This window comes from Eretmochelys imbricata, chromosome 8 (genome assembly GCF_965152235.1).
Source record: "Eretmochelys imbricata isolate rEreImb1 chromosome 8, rEreImb1.hap1, whole genome shotgun sequence".
Classification (NCBI taxonomy): Eukaryota; Metazoa; Chordata; order Testudines; family Cheloniidae; genus Eretmochelys; species Eretmochelys imbricata.
Window position 1 is genome coordinate 80,363,104 of NC_135579.1, and position 19,926 is coordinate 80,383,029.

Here is a 19,926-nt window from a genome sequence, read left to right on the forward strand (position 1 = left end):
TGTAGATTTCAGATGACGTGCAGTGGCTGCAGACATCTTATATGCGAAAGGTCACATTCCTGGATTTGTGTGACAAGCTCGCCCCAGACCTCCAGTGCAGGATACCAGAAGCAGCATTGACAGTGCAAAAGTGAGTGGTGATCGCACTCTAGAAACTTGCAATTCCATTGTCATCCAAGAGTTCAAGGTCTTTAAGTGTCTCCTGCAATGCAGGTCTATGACTCTGGGTAATGTACAGGAAATAGTAGATGGATTTGAAGCAATGGCATTCCCAAACTATCGTGGAGCAATAGAGGGAACACATATCCATCTTCTGGCCCCACCCCATCTTGCCTGTGAGTATGTACACTAAAAGAGGTGCTTTTCCATGGTTATGCAAGCTCTAATGAATCACTATGGATACTTTACTGATATCAACGTGGGCCTGACCAGCATGTTCACATTGTTGATGTTGAAATGCCAATAGTGATTCTGAGGGATGCAGCCTATCCCTGGATTTTGAAACTGTACACTGACTATCTCAACAGAATGTTCCTATTGTTGCTGTATGTTATGCTTTACATAATATTTGTGAAGCAAAGTGGGGAAGGCTTCTGAGTGAAGGGGTGAGGTGGACTGCTTCTGAATTTGAACAGCCAGACACAAAGACTATTAGAAGGACCAACCATAGAGCTACACAGTTGAGGGACGCCTTAAAAGATCATTTTAACAATCAGCCATAGTAGTGTTGTGTGATGCTTTTAGGAAATTACATGCCATCTTCTTGTTAGACCTTATGTATGGGTAAGTTATTGACTCCCATTCTGAAGTTTGCAACATGGAGTTTTCCAAGGAATGAAAAGGTTGCTGTGAATGGAGGCTTTAGACATTTTAGCTTAGTAATGTTTTGAACATTTGCTTTGTTGAATCATCAAAGCCATAATGCCCTGGTGCATTTCCCACTGAACTGCTGTCTCTGCCTCTCCTCCAGCAACCGTGCGCTCCATTCCTGGTCCTTCACCCTGCTGTAGGCCATTTGGCCCTTCCAATCCCTGTGTTTACAGTTAGCAGTTGTAGAGGACTGGAGGATCTCACAGAAGAGATTCTCCCTGGTCCACTTCTTTCTTTGCATGATCCAGGTCAGGCATTCAGCAGGCATGGAAGGGCCACATCTCAAGGCCACCATGCCAGCGGCTGCAGATAAAAACCGACGATACATTGTTAGATTTACAATTGTAATGGAAAGGGAAAGTTGCGTCTCAAAACGCCGTTAAATTATTCACAATGACTCCAAGATTCACATAAAGACCTTTAATAAATACTACCAGTTGTGCAGGGGCGGTGAGTTGTATGGGCCTGTGGTGTCCGGGCTCCAGCAATATTCAGGGCCCAGGGGCCCGGCCCCACAAATGTTTGGGGCCGGGTCTCTCCCCTGGCCCCACTTGCTGACTCTGCACACCTTCCCCAGGCCGCGGAGTGTCCCTGCCTCAAGCCGGTGGCTGCCCCCTGCAGCTCTGCGCTGCGCTCCTGGCATCAACTGCCACGGCAGGGTCCTAATGCCCCACAGCCACTAGTGCCAGGGCAGGCTGACCCTGACCTTCGGCCTCGGACCCTTCCCTTTTCCAGTGGGATCCTCCATCAGCACAGGGCCCCCCACCCCATCCACAGCCACCGCTCCTGCCCCACACTGGGCAAGGGGCAGCCCCATCTCCTACTCCCAGTGAGGCTACAGTGAGGGGCAGCAGCAGGGGAGGAGGCACACATGATGGCAGGCCCCCCCGCCCCCGGTACCCACCACAGGGGAGGCAAGGGGGCTTCCTGTCCTGAGAGGAGCCCTAGGAGCATGTGCAGTGACAGTGGTGTGAGGTGAGTGTGCTGCTGGAGGGAAGAGGGGAGCCCCTCCCTCGGAGCTCACTTCTGCCAGTGGGGAGATGGCTGGGGGGAGTCCTCCACTCTGGCCCCAGCCCCAGGGCAGCCTGCCTGCACCCCAAACTCCTCAGCCCTAGCCCTGCCCCACCCCAGAGCCTTCACTCCCAGCCAGAGCCTTCACCCCCCCCCGCACCCCAACCCTCTGCCCGAGCCCTGAGCTTCTCCCCCACCCCAAACCCCTCATCCCCAGCCAGAGCCCTCATCCCCCCACACCCTAACCTTCTGCCCCAGCCCTGATCCCCCTCTTGCATTGTGAAGCCTTCAGCCCCACCCCACAGTCCTCACCCCTGCACCCCAACCCTTTGCCTGAGCCCCACCCCAGAGCCCTCACATTTTTACATTATTTTAAAAAATATCTATTGGCTTACAAGGCAGGTGGGGCGGGGGGGCAGGACTTGGACCTGTTCTGGGCGCTGTTAGAGAGCTTATTCCTTCACTCTCCCACTTCCCTGGTCCTTCTTGCATGAACAGAGAGCAACAATACCCGAAGTCTGAAGGTGCAAACAATTCGATGTTTATTGGGGTGAACTTCCAGCAAGCTTAAATACAAGTTCCTTTTTCCTTATTTTCGAATCCCAGTTTACTTCCTGTTTGCCCTTAATTTATATAGTAATATTCTTAGCTATACCTTAACCAATCATTCTACTGAAATTTAACTAACCAATCCTAACATATTGTAACATGATTAGCTAACCAATTATATCCCACCACCTTAATTAGTTTACACCCAGCAAAATTAATTATACAGCAGACAGAAACAATCACAGAACCAGACAGAGACCATGCCAATAAACAATAGCAAAGTGGGAACTATAATGATAAAACAATACAGAAGTGGGGATTTCACAACTACATCTATAAAGACATAAGAGTTTCCCAGCTGTGTCTATTGATAAGTGAGTTCTTACCAGACAGAAAACTATCAACCTCAATTTCCTTTCACATCTTCTAGGCACTTCCCTTTCTCTGGAGGTGATAGGCACTATCAGGACAGGATTGTATTCCTAACAGCCCAATAGCACCTTCTTTCAATGTGACTACTTTGGAATGTGAGGATGTGACCGGTCGCTTCCCAGCTTATGGTTGCCTCTGTCACTTAGCCAAAGGCCTTAGCCTAAGAACAGGGCCTCAGACTGTCACAGTAAGAGAAGGACCTTACACTGGCAGACAGTGATTTTGATTCTTTGTTTTATACCTCTAACTAGCCAAGTGATAAGAATACACCTAAATTCTTAGAGTACAGGCCTTTACAGATAGGCCTGAATATCTATATCCTAACAGGCGCCACCAAAAATTATACAAACCTGTTGCCCCTGCAATTATCCCTTTAGCTTGGAGCACCTCATTACAGCACTGCTCTGCAGCTCAAGCCGTAGTGAGTATGTTCTAACATGGTGGAGAGGGGAAACTTGCATAGGAGGTTTAGATGCTGGGCACACCGGCTATAAGTATAGGGAAAGTGTAGTGAATATTGCCAATATTTTCACAGGCAGTGGCGATTTTGGTTGATACCTCACTCCTGAGGGTGATTAAAGGTCAGACAATGCAGCTCCTATTGGCATCCTGAAGATACACTGGCCTGTATGCTGCAAGTCTGTTTGCTGCAGTGGTGTCAATGGAGCTGAGTGGCATGGAAAGGTCTCCCTATCACAGGAGGAAAAAAACAAACCCGCCATCCATTAAGGAGAGGATTGCAGAATATTTCCATGAAAGTTCCACCAAGATTCTTCAAGAGTATAAAAAAGGGACATCCCTGTTCAGATAAACAAAAGGCTCTGCATAGGGAGAATTGTGTTCCCCTCCCCTCGCTAGGTCAAACAGAGGAAAAGTGAACACCACCTCTTCCTCGTTGTTTTACCTCTATCTGAGCGCATGTCAGTGATTTGTTGTGCACTGTGTATTCTGAACTGCTACACTAACCTTTTTGCATTCATTCTCCCAAATGTAGTATTTGATAGAAGTGGCAACTACATATGAATTCCGACGTTTTAACTTTAATTCTATTCTCATTTCCTGTTATAAAAGAAACAGATATTCCTCAGGTTTGACACCTGAAAAGAATGGCTCAGGCATCCTCTGCACTGAAGATTGATGCAAAGAATTTGTTTAGCTTCTCTGCAATGTCCTAGTCTTCCTTTAGAGGTGCTGAAGGATCACTCTTGTCCAGTGGCCCCACTGATTGATTGGCAAGCTTCTGATGTACTAAAAGATTTTTTTTGCTGTTAGTTGTTGTGTCTTTTGCTAGTTGTTCTTCAAAGTCTTTTTTGTCCTATTTAATTATACTTTTACACTGGACTTGCCAGAATTTATGCTTCTGTCTATTTTCCTTGGTAGAATTTGATTCCCAATTTTTAAAGGATGCCTTTTTTTGCTTCTAACCACCTCTTTTACTCTGTTGTTTAGCCATGGTGGCATTTTTTTTTTTTGGTCCTCTTACTGATTTATTATTTGGGGTATACATTAAATAAATTTAGCATAAAATGTTTCCGTGCAGTTTGCAGACATTTCATTCTTGTGACTGTTCCTTTTAATTTCCATTTAATTAGCTTTCTCATTTTTGTGTAATTCCCCTTTTTGAAGTTCAATGCTACTATGGTGGGGTTCTTTAGTACTCCCCGCACCCTCCGCGGACAAGGAAGTTTAAATTTAGTTACATTACAGTCACTATTAACAAGGAATTCAGCTATATTAATCTCTTGGGCCAGATCTTACATATGTGCCATTTAGAACTAAATCAAGAATCCCCTCTCCCCTTGTGGGTTCCAGGACTAGTTGCTCCAAGGGCAGTCATTAATAGTGTCTAGAAATTGTATCTCTGCATCCCATCCTGAGGTGTCATGTACCAAGTCAATATGGGGATAGTTGAAATCCCCCAATATTATTGAGTTTTCTATTTTTATAGTCTCTCTAATCTCCCCGGTCATTTCAAAATCACCATCATCATTCTCGTCGGGTGATCAGTAGTATATTCCTATTGCTACACTCTTATTATTCAAGCATGGAATTTCTATTAATACAGATTCTATGGTGCAATTGGAGTCCTTTAAGATTTTTATTATATTTGACTCTGCTTTCTTTCACATATAGTGCCACTCCCCCACCAGTGTGACCTACTCTGTCATTCCTATACATTTTGTACTGAGGTATTACCATGTCCCATTGATTATCACTGTTCCAGCAAGTTTCTGTGATGCCTATTGTATCAATATCCTCATTTAATATCAGGCACTCCCTCCTCTTGACTGTGCACTGCAAGGGTTTCTGTGCCTGGTTCCCTTAGTGTCTACAGTCACATTTGTGGTGCTGGTGGAGCCCTCACCAAGTATGGCATGCAGTCCACTGTAGAAACATCACTCTGCGGGGTGGCCCAAGATTTGTTGCCCTTCCTTGCCTTCTGAGATGCCTGCTGAAATTCCTTGGCTTTCACCCAGCATTGATTCCAATCCCTGTCATGTCGAGGGTTTAGCATCCCCTGTGAAATCTGCATGTAGATATGTATATTCCTTCCTCTGCTCCTTAGCTGGGTTTGCCCATCCTCTTCTCCTCACGGGCCTAGGAGATCCAGGACTTCTGCCCTACTCCAGACATGAACATGTCTATATGTAGCTCTTAGTCTGTGCTGAGCCAGCATGGTAGGATGCTCACAAAGGTGGTTCTTGTCAAGGTGGGCAACCAGGAAAAAGCATTTAAAAACATACTGGGGTTTTTAAGGGTGGGATGAGGTTCCGGTATCTGTGAGCCCTGGGTAATGGAGTTCAAAATTGTGACTTGAGCAATCACTGCCATGGGGAAAGACGGTTTGTGGGACAGCTGCTGGAGAAATGTTAGATGTTATACAGGTAATATGGTGGCTACAGTCACACTATGTCGTCAGAAGTAGGTTGACTTTGGCTCTGCGTTGTTTGGGAGTGTGTTATTGTGCTGATGCAACAAGGTGCTTATATTAGGAGGAAACAAATTTAGGTGTGGACACATGCAAAATTATGGTGAAACAAGTTGTCTTAGGTCAACCAAACTTTATAGCATAGACCACTCTCTCGCAGATGAGTTCTGAATCTGCAACATTCCTGATTCACATCAATCTGTCTGTCTCTCTGTGACATTGTGGGGACTGGAATCAGTGTGAGCTCAGAGTGACTGTGTATAAAGTGCCAGCTCATTTAGTTGATCTGTAGATCAACTATATCTGAGTAAGGATGGCAGGACTTTTCCCTTGGCTAGCAGTGCCATTTGGTGATGTTGTAATTTAATTGAAAATTTAATTTGTATTCTATTGGAATCACTTTCAAAGAGATATTAGCTTAAATTTTATTATACTGCTCCTTTTCTTGTACTTAAGACATTCACTGGCTTTGTGTAATAAACATAGCGTGGTGTGAATAAAGTTGGCAGTGGAAAACGCTGACCCAGTGCCCACAGTGATTTTTCACTCCCGTGCAGAGGGCCAGAATGAAGCCTATGCACCACGCAAGTGCCACATAAACCATTGGGCTGGCCAGTGAAATCATAAACAGAATGATCCCTGAAGTGCTGTGCAATTTGGAAGGGTTGTGTAGGGGTTCACTTCAGATGTAGCAGAAACAGCTCCAAAATCCAAGAAGCCTCAAGACTAAAAACAAAAGCATTTTTGTTCATTTTACATGTTATTCTTTTGCTTCCCAAACATATCCGCTCCTACCACTCCCTGCCCCAATCAGCCAGCCAGATGGAGCCTTTGAGAGAATGAACACTTATTTAACATAACTTCCTTTCACCCACATTTACAACATGTAAAATTAAAATTGAACAGCCACTGAAGAAAACAGTCTTGAAGTTGTACTGTGGCCACTTTCACTGTGACAAAGTGAAATGGCTGGTGTCAGGCAGAGGAAAATGGTCAGTATCCTCTGAGCTCTGCTATGATCAGTGTCTGGAAATCATTGTCCTCCCAGATGATATAGGGGCTATCTTTTTATTGCTCAGTTTCTCCCAGTCTTCTTTGTACAAATAATCCTGATCTATGCATAGTAGGAAGAAAAGGACACAGGTATTACTATATCTATAGGTATATCTGTATTGGAGGTTCACAGTCTCTCCTGAATTTAAGCTATTTTTCGGATTATAGAGGTATCAGAAAAATTCCACTGCCACTGAGTGAGGGGAAAAGGTCTTCTGTGTTTGTTTTGCAGGGGTGGTTGGTCAAGGTGCATGTGTGTGGCTTTGGTTATTCTGGTGGCAGTACATATAGTACTCTTCGGGGAATTTTGTGCCACTGCGTGTGCGCAGAATTCATGTCCCATGCAGATTTCTGTGCTTCCCTTTAGAAAAATGACTTTTGATGGGGAAACAAAGGAAAGCTGTGAGAATGATCACGTGCCCTTCCCCAGCAGCATGGTTTCAGGCATCTGGAGGAGCCAGCAGAGAGGTAAATCAGCGAGGGGAGGGGCGGGAACGGGACTGGGAATGCCCAAGCCGGTGGTTCCTACCTTGTGCCTGGCTCAGCTGCTAGTCCTGGCTGGGCTGGGGTTGGGGGAGGATGGGAATTCCTCTTCCCCTGCAAAGAGTGACCAGGGCCGGGTGAGACCCACCCCCAGAAACCTCCCCCAGCTGTGCACCCTCCTCCCACTTCATGTGCCCATCGCTTCTCAGACATGGGGAAAGGGGTCACTCTACAGGGAGCTGATCCCGCCCCCACATCTGCCCAACCCCTGTGCATCTGGACCCTACCCCCATACACAGACATCTCCCACTGAGCCTCACTCCCCTTCGCACCCAGAGCCAGTGGCCGCACATCCAACCCCCAACTTCGCCGAGCCCTTCCCCCTGCACCTGCACCCAGACGTCCCGCTCACTGAGCCCCCCACACTTGAACCTCAACCCCAACAAACCCCACCCCTCCTGCACCTGGACCACCCCACTGAGCCCCCCCAGACCACCATGCCACTGAGCCCCACCCAGCTGCACCCAGACCCCACCCTGAGCCCCACCCAGCTGCACCTGAACCTTAACCCACCAAACCACACTCCCCCAGCACCCATACCCCCCCCACTGAGCCCCATCTCCCCACACCCAGTCCCGCCTGCTGAGCCGCAACCATCTTCACCTTCACTCTGTGAAGTCCCATTCCCCCTGCACCCAAATCCACCAACAAGCCCCTGTGCATCCAGATTGCACCCAGCCCCTCCACTGAGCTGCCTACCCAGATTGCCCCACACAGAACCCTCTCACCCCACATCTGGATCCCCCCACACTAAGTCCCTCCACGCTTGGATCCTGCTGGTGTGAGCTTGCTTCCCCACACCGGATGCCAGGGCTAGGCATGCGTGCAAGACTGTCCCTCTGGCTCATTATCTTGGTATGCCTGTTGTGGAGGGGCAGGGTCCTGGGGTGTTTCTGGGGCAAGCCCGGCCCCTGCTCTGTGTCAGGTGCAGCCTCACCACCGAGTCCATGTCCAAGTGTGTGTGAGTGGGGGAGCGGGATGCAGTGTGAACTCCCACCTCCGTGCAGCCAGTGGCCTGTGCCCCCCACTGCAATGCTGGAACCTCCACATTTATTTACTGACAAGTAAAATATCTAGAATTTTAAAATACTGTGCACAGAATTTTTAATTTTTTGGTGCACAATTCCCTTGGGAGTAATATAGCTACACACTGCAGTGGAAAGGAGGCTGTGTCAATACTGCGGTGTGTAGCTACATGCGGCAGTGAAAGACGGGCAGCAGGGAGGCCACAGGACACTAGGCTGCTAAAAATAGCAGGGAGGCACTGTTTGGGCATGTAGAGAGCTGTGCAGGGTTCAAAGCCACAGGGTTCAAGCATGTCTTTACTCGCCTGAGCTGTGCTTCACCATCTACACTGGTATTTATACCCGTGCTGGGGGTATGTGCAGAGTATGTACTCTAAGTGCAGACATAGCCAGTGTCTTTCTCTCCTGTCATCAAAAGACTGTGGGCTAGATTCTCAACTAGAGTAAAATAGCTCCATTGCCTTCAATGGAGCCATGTCTAACTATACCAGCTGAGGACTTGGCCGGTATTTAACAATTGAGATGTAATACTGACGTAATATTCCTTTTTCAAACTCTGAGAAAAATCTAAAATATGTTTAGAGCATCTCTGGGTGGTGATATTGTGTGTGCTAATGAAGTAACGTTAACTCTACCAACTGTGTGATCGTCGATGTTACTCAGAATCCTATTGCCCAACAATGAGTTGTTCACAACTCTCTTGAAAGCATGTGCTGTAGGTATTTTTAAAACTGGAAAAAAAATGGGAAGATAGATAAAGTGTTAAGAGGAGTGGAGAGGGGGCCGTTGAAAATGTTACTGGGAGAGGAGAGGCTGCTCTTTCACTCCTCTCTCCCTTATTTTAGGGTGAATTTAGATATCAACTGAATTTGAGGCATTATTAATTTATTATTTTTTAGATTATAAAGCCAGAAGGGACATTGTGATTATCTAGTCTGATCTCCTGCATAACAAAGGCTCTATAGGACTTCCCTGAATTTATTCCTGTTTGAACTAGAGCATATCTTTTAGAAAAACATCCAATCGTGGTATAAAAAATTTCCAGCAATAGTTTGATTTCTCCTTTTGTCTTTTGTTTCCCATAATAATTTTCCACAGTTCCTAGCTTGCTTATTACTATCAACTTGCCTTTTCCCATGTGTTTTTATATGCGTGCGTGTGTGTGTGTGTGTGTATATATATATATATACATACACCCACCTACACACACCCTTGCCATTATCTCCCCCTTTATCTTCCCCTCTTGATTGTGGGATAGTAGATTTTGGGGCATTTAGTAACATATTCTTAAACAGTTCCCAATTATTATAGTTCCTATTTCATATATCCTTAAGTTTAAAAAAGGCCTTTCCACCTAGTATACTCCACAGTCAGTCACATTTTTCAGTCTGATGGGTAATACTTTTCCTTTATAGCCCTCAACTCCTGTTAATACTTTATTTTATGCCTGTGTAAAATAAGTAAGCAGTATTTTTGAGGATTCTGTATATTGTTTTCCTAAAGGTCTGGAAATGAGATGATGAGTATTCTGAAGTGGATGAAGTATAAGTTATACAGGGATGAGAAGTCAGCCTCTGGAAATGCACTATTCTTTCATGTTTGAGCTTTCTTTTGTCAGCTTTTTATACTTAAATGCCTAAATGGCTACACTGGACAAAATCTGAACCTAATTTAAAGTTTAAATCCTCCTGATTGAGACTATCTTGAATTCTCTGAAGAATTAGGCTGTCACAGAGATTCATAAAAGTCAAAAGAACAGTGCATGAAGCAACAGGATATTTTCATATATTTTTAAATATGAAGTTCAGAGGGAATTTTTAAAGCTTAATTTATCAGAAAGCACAGTGAAAGGGCTTTTATGCAAAACAGTCTTATTTTAAAAGATACTTGGTCACTCACTTCCAGTTAAAGCAAGTTGCCAGATCCTTGGAAACAGAGCCACACCTCCCTCTTGATCAATTCTCTGGTAGATTGCAAAGTGGCATTAACTCGGGGCACCAAATCTATGGCACATTGGGGACCCAGGGTATCATAATGCAGGGTATTAGGTTGGAAAACAACATGGGATAAAAACAAGATGCCATAGGGTTCCCATCAACAAAGCCTATGTAAAGACTGAAGTTAGCCTCAGCTGTAGATACAGCAGCAATAAATTAAGTGTTGTTTTATGAGAGCAACCTATATCAGTCTAGGGAACAGTTCTTTTTTGTACCTGATGATTTCAGAGGTATCTGATTTAGATGAGGGTGTCATTGGCTGAAAGGAATTTTTTGAAATGGGAAATTTGCTGAAACCAGCCCTTTTCTATGAACAGCTTTGGTTTCAGTGAACCTGTGTTTTCCAATGAAAACAATGTTTTGTCAACAAATTCCTGATTAGCTCTATTATGAAGATTCTTGAATAAGAGGATTTCTTTGGTGTTACCAAAGCTGCTTCTGCCAGCAATTTATTTACCAAAGTCAATTTCCTGTATGCCATTTTTATGTGTTTACCTTGTGGCCTTTCATAGAGTGAAGTCACAAATGCTACTGAAATACTAATGTTGAGCCCACCCAATCTAAGTAATAAAGAGCTACTATCTTCTGTTTCCTTTTGTTCTCCTCTCTACAGATCAGATATCTATACGTAGAACATTTTATTAACACTAAGGTCACTGCATATTTTTGCTTCTAAAAGGATAAAATATGACTGCAGAGAAATCTCTGTACTGGTTTCTTTTTGATATCAATTGAATTGTAGAAATATGTCGTCTTCTTACAAAAAAACCCAACAACAACCAAAAATAAAAAACCAAAACCTCTTAGCTACTTCTGCGCTTACTATCATTTTGCATTAAGGTTTCTAAAAAATATGTCTACTCTTAATTTAAAAAATACATAACACATTACTGGTCACGGGATTAAATTAAAGAACATGCATTCTTGGAGCTGTCATTTAGGAAGATACATTTAGAAAAAAAATATTCTCACTGCAAAGCATTCATTATTTTATTTCTATGTTAAAGATAGTGCAGTAAAAGTGCATTACCTTAATAATCAATAACTCAGCAGGAGGTCCTAATAGGTAGAACTTGCTTGAAGCTGAACTCCAGCTAAAGTGGCAGAGGACCCCTGAAGGCCTGCAAGCTATAATTAGAGTACCATAAAACTAGAAGGTAAAGGGTGGCTGAATGTATTAGCATTAAAATGCTAACTTGCAAGTAATAAGTCTGGATTCTTTCATGTCTGCATGAGTGTCGCTTATACATGGACAAGTAAAATGTTATGTTAAAGAATAAATTTACATTTAGAATCCCTAATGCTTAAGGATTGGTGAAGGTTATCATGGCACTGAGAAAACAAATGCATACATATCAGGACAACTTTACAATTTTCTTTCTTCTTCCACCCCCCTTCTTTTTATCCTTCCTCTCTTTCCTGTCTGCTCTTAGAGAAACACATCATAGAATTTAAACACAGGAAACTAATATAAAAATCCTCTCATGCAAAGAAACAGTGCATCTCTCTTTACATTGTTTCTATTCATGGCTGGCTGGTTTTATATTTTCTGATTGGTGACTGACATGTGACCAGTAAACCGGTTTCCTCTAAGAGCATCAGTGGACTGTCTGGAGGTCCTGCATTATTGATTTTCTGCTTGTACATTCTGGTTGCTCTGTCAATCACTAGCCTGAAATACAAGATGGCAGTCAATAAGCAAGAGGACCGTGCTCCCACAGATACAATAAAATAATTCAGAAGGTTGAGACTCTCACAGAAAACAGTGAAACCCTTGAGAGGAAGGAGAAGGAAGTAAATCTGCTAACCTTCTCCAGAAGCAGTGAGCACAAAAACAAATATGCATTGGGTAAAGGCTTCAAGCCTATCAGTACAAGATGCAATTTAAATTCTTCCAAATCCTGTATTCAATGAATGTTGAGTTTAGAAAAACACAAAAATTAAAAAGTAAAATTCTGTATCTGTGTTTAGGACATGTAATCTAGATTTAACATCACAAACAGATACCGTATATAAAAAGGAGCTTTAAGGTCAGATTTTCCCACAACTAACAGAAGAAGGGATGAAATCCAGTGGATCGCTTCTTGGGGGGGGGGGGAATGGGAGGGGGGGAGCAAAATGCATAGTGACACCTCAGCTGCGTCATTTCCCCCTTGCTCAGATCCCATGGAAGCCTTTCCATGGGTATCCGGATACATTGGTGAGGATGGGAGCTGCCCATGCATCATCTCCCTACCCATCACCTCAGAATGCAGACCAGTGTTAATTCAAATATTACAAAATGAAAAAGAATGTCTATGAATATTAATTAAATTTCTGAAAACCTGTGATATAAAAGTGCAGTCTCCTGCCTGCATCCATATCAGTTAAACTCTGATCTTGTCAGTTCTCATTAACTGAAATTGGGAAGCAGGTTTAGAATTTGAATGGCGATTGCTTTGGGGAAAACTATGGTGCTGAAGAAGTAAGGTTGAGGATTCAGGAAGTGTCACTCTTTTCTCTGAGTTAGATACATTCTATGCTGTGTGCATAGAACATGCTGTTTCCCTTTGATATTTGCTAATGAGAATCCCCGCTTGATGTGCTTAAGGGTGCTCCTTCAACAAACTCCCAGTTCATTTAAAAAATTGTGAAAAACAGCAGGGAAGCATCACTAGGAGGGACTTGAACTGTCTAATATGAAGTCAGAAGAACTGCCTTGAGAGTAGAAATGACAATTGCTGGCACACAACTTTGTGACCATTCATAACATTTGTATTTGCATGATAAATATAGCAGCAACCAAATATCGTGCTTCAGGGTGTATGCTGATCACCACCAAGATGAGGAGAAAGTATTCCACTCCAATTATGCAATATTTTACATTTGGGATATCTTTCCCCTGTCCTTTGTATATAAACTTTTGGCCGCTGGCAGAGGAAGGGTAATGGAGTAGATAGATTCATGTTCAGATGAAATGTGGTAAAACCTGTGGTCCTGAAAGGGAAAACTCTGTGGTTCTGCTTCTCTCTGCCTTCCCCTTGCTTAGAAAAAAAGAAGAGGATAAAAATGGAAATAAAAATGATTAACCACCTAGCTATCCTCTGCTACCTAGCCAGCTATTTATAACCAGAAGTAAAAGTGGGCTGGTAGGGGCCAGCATGGCATACTGGTAAGAAGTGGCCACCGGTACCAGCCCATACACAGCCGATGTTAACATCGCTGCCCCTTTTGCCCCCACCCCGCCATCCAGGGCCGCAGATGGGATGGGGGAAAAGAGGCTGTTGCCCTGGGCCCTTTAAATCACCACCAGAGCTCTGGGCAGCATGGGCTCGGCAGCATGGAAAGGCTGGCTGGGGGAGGTTGACCCACAGCTCCGCCCCTTCCTCCCGAGGCCCCGCCACTTCCAGGGGCCCAGAGCCAGGCTCCTGTACTGGTAAGTAATTTATCTTTCTTTCACCCCTGCTTATAACACACACATCACCTAGTATCTGAGAGCTTGCAATATTCTGAAATTGGGAAGCTTGGACCAGCAAAGGCATGAACTGCAGCAAAAATAGCTGTATACCAACTATCAACATGTCAGAATCTATTAATTGGCAAGGATTCCCCACACTGCTTCACAATTCCAGAAGATTACAAAACAACTCAGAAAAGGCAAAAATAGCTCTAAAAATGCAAATTATGCCTCCCATTTATATTGGCAGCTTCTTTTTAACCTGCATGTGTAAAAATTGGTGATAAAATTGAGGTGTGGAGCTCAATTTGAATTTTAACTAGCCCAAAGTTCTGGAGGGTTCAGATTTAGTGTTCCAGTTCTGAAGGAACTAAATATGAAATTGCAGAACTGTTAATTGTGGTATGTAACTTATTGCTTAAATCAGCCTCTGTACCAGATGACTGGAGGGGTACCTAATGTAAAAAAAATTTTAAAAGGTTCCAAAAGCGAGTAGAGGCTGGTAAGCCTAACTGCAGTGCCTGGCAAATTGATTGAAACTATAATAAAGAACAGAATTATCACACACATAGATGAACGCAATATCTTGGGGAATAGACAACACAGTTTTTGTAAAGGGAAATCATGCCTCACCAATCTATTAGAATTCTTTGAGGGGGTCAACAGACGTGGAAAGTATGACTCAGTCGATGTAGTATACCTGAACTTTCAGAAAGCTCCTGACAAGATCCCACACAAAAGGCTCTTAAGCAAAATAAGCAGTCACGGGATAAGTGGGATGGTCCTCTCCTGGATCTGTAACTGGTTAAAAGACAGGAAACAAAGGGTAGGAATAAATGGTCAGTTGTCACACTGAAAAGTGGTAAATAGCAGGCCCCCCTAAGAATCTCCACTGCTGTTCAATATATTTGTAACTGATCTAGAAAAGGAGGTAAACAGGGAATTGGTAAAGTTTGCAGACAATAGAAAATTACTCCAGATTTGTTAAGTCTAAAGTCGACTGTGAAGAGTTACAAAGGGATCTCACAAAACAAGTGACTGGGCAACAAAACAGTAGATGAAATTCAATGTTGATAAGTGCAAAGTAATACACATTGGAAAACATAATCCCAACTATACATACAAATTGATGGGGTCTAACTTAGTTGTTACCACTCAAGAAAAGAGATCTTGGAATCATTGTGGATAGTTCTCTGTAAACATCCCCTCAATATGCAGTGGCAGTCAAAAAAGCCAGCAGAATGTTAGGAATGATTTGGAAAGGGATAGATAAGACTGTAAATATCACAATACCACTATATAAATCCATGGTACGCCCACATCTTGAATGTTACATGCAGTTCTGGTCGCACTATCTCAAAAAAAATATTAGAATTAGAAAAAGTACAGAGGACAAGAAAATGATTAGGGGTATGGAACAGTTTCCATTATAAGAGAGATAAAAAAGACTGTGTTCAGCTTAGAGAAGAGACGACTAAGGGGAGGGCATATGATAGAGATCTGTAAAAATCAGGAATGGTGTAGAGAAAGTGAATGAGGAAGTGTTATTTACCCTTCACATAACACAAGAACCAGGGGTTATCCAATGAAATTAATAGGCAGCAGGTTTGAAACAAATAAAAGGAAGTACTACACACAATGCATAGTCAACCTGTGGAACTCATTGCCAGTGGATGTTGTGAGGGCCAAAACGATAAGTGGGTTTAAAAAAAAAGAATTAAATAAATTCATGGAGTACAGGTCCATTCAAAAGGCCCATGAATGGCTATTAGCCAAGATGGTCAAGATCACAACCCAATGCTCTGAGTGTCCCTAAAGCTCTGACTGCCACAAGCACTGGGACTGGACAGGAGATGGATCACTTGATAATTGCCCTGTTCTGTTCATTCCCTGTGAAGCATCTAACATCAGTCACTGTCGGAAGACAGGATACTGGGCTAGATGGTCCATTGGTCTAATGCTATATGGCTGTTCTTATGTTCAGCCTAATGTACAGAAAAGACCTGAACCTAAGGTTCAGATGAACACCCCAACATCCCTGATGTTCAGTGAGATTCTTTCCAGAGTGCTCCAGTTCTGCCCCAACTTTAGTAATAGCAAAGATCTTAATTTTGCTCTTAAGGCAGAGCCCTTTATTAAGAGTGGGGCAGAGTTGTACCAACCTAGGGGGAATCCTAGATGAATTTTGTCTTCTGGATAACTTGAGTTTTCCCATTGAAATCAATGAGAAGAGAAACTCTCTTGCCCCATGACTTCAGTTTGACTCTGCATGAATAAGCTGAGCAGACGTGGGACTTGGAGAATCAAAATTAAATTAGGTCTAAGATATGTCTTGTATTTCCTTCACATAAGCAACATTTCCAAGGCCACCTTATATGTGTGATACTCTATATAGTTCTATGGTTACATGTGTCATTGCATCTTGGTTTTCTAAAGTAAAGTTTAGCATCTATTTTGTGATCTGATGGCTCTGATCTGTTATTTTAGTTGCTTCCTAGTAAGATACTAATGACCTTTTTTGTTCTACTAAACACCATTTTGCTTACTTGTGAAGTAACCATAATTAAACACTTGGAGTTCTAATACTTGTAAGATTGTATTGCAGCAGTCTGGTGACTTAAGTCAGATGACATTGTTGACTCTATCACTGAAGGCTTCCAGTATAGTGAAAGTATTGATGATTTATTCTTTGGCTGCTTTTAAAAGCCCATTTTCTTACAATAGACATTTCTGATAAAATCCAAAATAAATATTTTTAGAGACCGATAGATATTTGGCTTACACATAATTTAGGCAGGGGTAAAATTGTGAGCCAGTTACCGAAAGAAGCAGATATATCTGTTTCCCATAATTTATTAGTTCCTCTAAAAATACATCATTTGGACTCTTATGTCTGAGCTGACTATTAGTGAAACTTCTAGAAGGAAAGTTTAGTCAAGTGCTATTCTGAAAGCTTTCACATTTTTGCTTTATCTGACTGACTGGATCCCAAATGGAATGTAGCTCTCCCATTGCACTGAGTTCGTTGTACTGCATTAGTACAAAGAAATGGTGAGGGGTCAAGAGAGGGTATTTCCAAATGAATTAAAAAGCTTTAAAAAATGGGGCCCAATCTTTTGAGGTGCTGAGTGCAAGTTGTAATGATGTGTAGCATGGTTGTGTGGTATGGACAAAAATCCAGTTGGGATCTTAAGGAAGAGAGATCCCACAAAGATCTTTGTGGTCTAAGAAAGTATTTTAATGTAAATCTTGAAAACTGAAAGACTAAGGCCCCAGTGCGGCACTGAGCTCCATTAGCCCTCCTTCTTTCCCCATTGACGTCAATAAAGATATGTGTGAAAATTCTCAGGTTTTACCATGTAAAATGTAGTCCTTTACTGAGAATAGCATTCCATTCCATCCCCAGGAATCATCTTTGTGGATGCCCAACCCTGGAATCTGCTGGGCTATGTGCAAAAGAAGACCTGAGGGCTAGAACCAGTGCCCCTCCAGAGAAGGAGTGGGTCAGTCAGTTGAGTGCTCAGGCTGACAGCAGGTTTCTCACAAAAGTACATTGTCAAGGGCTCTTGCCCTTGATATATGCAAATGCTGTCTGCAGCCTTCCTCAAGGAAGGTTTATTGAAGTTCCAAAAGTCACTGTAATCTGCAAAGAGATGTAATCCACCCAAGTACAAGCTACCAACTTTATCCTGAGCAGACCAATGTCTTGTAAAATGAAATAGGACTCCTGTCAACCTACCAGGGAGTAGTGGGGTAAGGAACTTAAGATCCTCCTGTACATTTATTGCATCTTGGGCACAGGCTTGCATGTGGGTTTCTCCCTGAACATGGGAGAAGAGGTTCTTAAGCAACAACATCTCTTTTCACCTTTTCATAGCTTCTTTCCATGGTACTAACATCTCACATGAATATGACCCAACATTTTACTTTTCATAAATCCAGGGGTGGAGAAGGGGAACGTTTTCAATAGCTTCATTAATGTCGCAGTATTTTTCTCACAGAACTATCCATGCTGTCCATTTCCCAGACCTCTTATTGCTCAAGTACTTCATTTTCTCATTTATCTTAATCTCTTACCAGCTTATCGCTCTCCAGTTTCTACTTTTTCGTTTTCTTTTTATACTCCTCCTCCACTGTCTCTGAAAAAGAGACATGAACTGCAGACTGTTCCCCATTAAAGGGAAATTGGTTGACATTTATCTTTCTTGTGAAGCTGAATCCTATTTCTCCTTCAGTTGGTCTTTCTTTGGTACAGAATTTATTTGATCATCCCCAGTGTCAGCTTGAGTCTGCTACAGAGATGTTGATAGACTCAACATCCAAAACCCACTGTTAGTTTCAACTCATCTGAACCCCCATATTTCACTCTCTAGCTGAACAGACATTAAACATACAAGAACAAAATTGAAGCCTCTGTAGCAAACCAAGCAGCTGCAATGATCGTTTGACTCCTGACTGCCTAACCTTGACTTCATAAACTAAGTTGTCACCTGCACTGAGGTGGGCAACAACCTCACTGGTTTCTAAGACCCCTCAATTACACTTATTAAGCAAGTTATCCAAAGTAGCTGTTAAATATCCACCTCAGAAAGTAGTTCACAGAGGAAAGGTCTGTCAGTTTCCTCCAGAAATCCCACTATTTCTGTTGCCAGAGGGGCAAAATGTGGGCAAGCAAGGATACAAAAAGCTGCAGTATTAGCAGAGGTGCTAAGGATTCAGGAGTGATGTGTGTTGGTAAAGCAGAAGATGTTAATGTTGCGTAGGGAAGAAAATAGAGTTAAATACAAATCAGTGCAAGATGAAACTGACAAAACAGACAGCTCCCATCCAGTAGCTATGAGAATGTATGTGTTTTATGGACTTTCTGGCCACAATATGTAAAAGGGATGGGTTTTTTAAAAGTTATTTATTTATTTTCTACAAAAAGAGGGAAAAAAGAAACACTAATGGAAAAACATAGATAAATATTTCCGCAGTAATGATCTGTTTCAAGATCTTTTCCAGCCTCATAATGAAGAGCTAGAGCATGAAAGGGCCTGAAGCAAAGTAGGAGGCTATCGATATTCTAGCTGGTGGTTATTACATGACTGGTAAAGACCAAGAGCAAGTATTTGGTGATAGACTTCAGAGTAGCAGCCGTGTTAGTCTGTATTCACAAAAAGAAAAGGAGTACTTGTGGCACCTTTGAGACTAACAAATGTATTTGAGCAGAAGCTTTCGTGAACTACAGCTCACTTCATCGGATGCATCTAAGGTGCCACAAGTACTCCTTTTCTATTTGGTGATAGTTACTCTGACCTTGTTTTAATTAAAAAGGAATTTTCTTTTTGCCAGTGCTCAGCTTTTCTTCTGTCCATTGTTACTTGCATTACCATTAAATTAGAGGTTGTACAATGGATAATATTTTAAAATGTTCTGTCTGGAATTTTTTTTTTTTACCATTCTTTGTATTTTCATACTAGAGACAGATGTTAAGCATTTTTCCTAACAGCCCCAAACATTGATGCTGAGGTTTCTCATTCTCTACCTTTAACGTCTCCATCTGCTTCTTTGATACCATCCACTCCTGGCTATTAATCTCCCTTGCTCTTGCTTTCCCTGTCTTTTCTTCCTCCTTAAACTCCTTGCCCTCTTTTATTCCCTTCATAACGCTGTATATACCCTGTGTCACCATTTCAAGGGTAACCGCACCTGTACTGCCCCTCCATCGTCCCTCAGTGTCACTCACTCAAGGTTGCATGCTCCCAGCCATCCCTTCTTTTGGGTGGAGACCCATGTCTCTCTCCCTCCTTCCCTGCCATACATTTTGATATCCTCAGAAAGCTAGTCTGCCGTAGGCCATCCCCTGTGTATTGCTTTGTCTCCAAAGACAGTGACAGTGTTTTTACAAGCAGTTGTGAGTTACCACACAGCTTTTTTTTCAGCAAAGTCTGTTTATTAGGGATAAAAAATCCAGAGAACACACATAAAAAACAATAACAGGTCCTACATACTTACTAATAGTTATACCAGAAAAGTTCCCATCAGTCTTACAAGCCTGAGTAGGGCAAAGTCATTCCAACTCTTTTGCAGGATTTGGGG

General features: G+C 42.7%; 1 pseudogene; it reads right to left on the minus strand.

The window, feature by feature from the left end:
* LOC144269586 (large ribosomal subunit protein eL31 pseudogene) overlaps nt 1-19,492 on the minus strand; it is a 31,459-nt pseudogene extending 11,967 nt beyond the window's left edge.
* Between the last annotated feature and the right edge of the window lie 434 nt (nt 19,493-19,926).